Source organism: Abramis brama, assembly GCF_963993115.1.
Source record: "Abramis brama genome assembly, chromosome: 13".
Lineage (NCBI taxonomy): Eukaryota > Metazoa > Chordata > Actinopteri > Cypriniformes > Leuciscidae > Abramis > Abramis brama.
Genome location: NC_139975.1, coordinates 36,064,746 through 36,065,805, shown reverse-complemented (window position 1 = coordinate 36,065,805; position 1,060 = coordinate 36,064,746). Strand labels below are relative to the sequence as shown.

Below are 1,060 nucleotides of genomic sequence, written 5' to 3'. Positions count from 1 at the left end.
TTCATTCAGAGATAATTCCTTGGCCTGTCGAGTAAGAAAGTGCTTTATTTTATTTTATTTTTAAACAGACAAATTTCTTTAGCCTGTCTGGTAAAGAAGTGGCTTATTTTTTATCATTTATTTTATTTTATCTTAATTAATTTCTTATTTTTTCTTTGTGAATTAGAAATGCTGGTAAACACATTCTGTGTTATATAAATCAGTCCAGCTTTTGATAAAATAAATAACATCAGCATTCTGTGACATGCACACTGCACACAATATCCTTCTCATCATGTCCTTTATAGATATGTACAGAAAGTAATTATAGATATTGCATGGAAACAAATTAAAATACTTTGCTCTTTCCTGTGGTTGTCCAGTGGTTTTCCCTTTCATCCCTGAGGAACGGAGCGCGCCTGTGATTCAGGAGTCAGCTCTTCTGTGGTCGCAGCGGCTGCTTCTGTCCATCAGTGTGTGACGGCTCGAGGATGAGATGTTTAATTCTGATGTATGTCTAAATCTTCCTTCCTCTGCAATGCAAAGCAAGCTCTCTGTTCTGTCACACAAACACCGCCATATGATGAATGCACATCACTCGCACAGCATATGAAATATGCACGTCACAACACAACATTCACCCGCAAGTACATCTCATTAGGGGTGTAACAATATATCGTGTCACAATATTACAGTACAAAAATACAGCAATATATATCGTGTGTAGTTCACCTAAAATAAAAATTACTGTGTAATAAAAAAATTCAAGTTTTCAGAGTTGTAGTGTCAGTTCTACATTAAACTACTATATATAATGTTGAATATAATGTATAATAATGCGCTGGGGGAATATGTGTGTGTCCTGATAATGCCAGATGTGCCAAAAAGTGTCCTACATTATTTTAAATATATCTAGTCAGTGAAAGAGTTCAAGCATATTCATCTACAATAATTCAATATTTTCATCTTCAGAATCATGAATATTGTTATTCTGGCGTCTCTATTGTCCTGTGCTTTGGGTTTCAGCACCAAAACCAAGATTATTCATTTACACACACAATGTAACACCAAATTTAGCATT

The 1,060-nt window shown here is 34.6% G+C and overlaps 1 protein-coding gene across 1 annotated transcript in view; it reads left to right on the top strand.

Moving 5' to 3' along the window:
• trim105 (tripartite motif containing 105) overlaps positions 1-349 on the top strand; it is a 16,019-nt gene extending 15,670 nt beyond the window's left edge. Inside the window, exon 7 of the mRNA XM_084132413.1 lies at positions 1-349. This exon is cut by the window's left edge and continues 1,113 nt beyond it. The gene's annotated coding sequence lies outside the window, so the exon portion shown is untranslated.
• Positions 350-1,060: the final 711 nt, after the last annotated feature.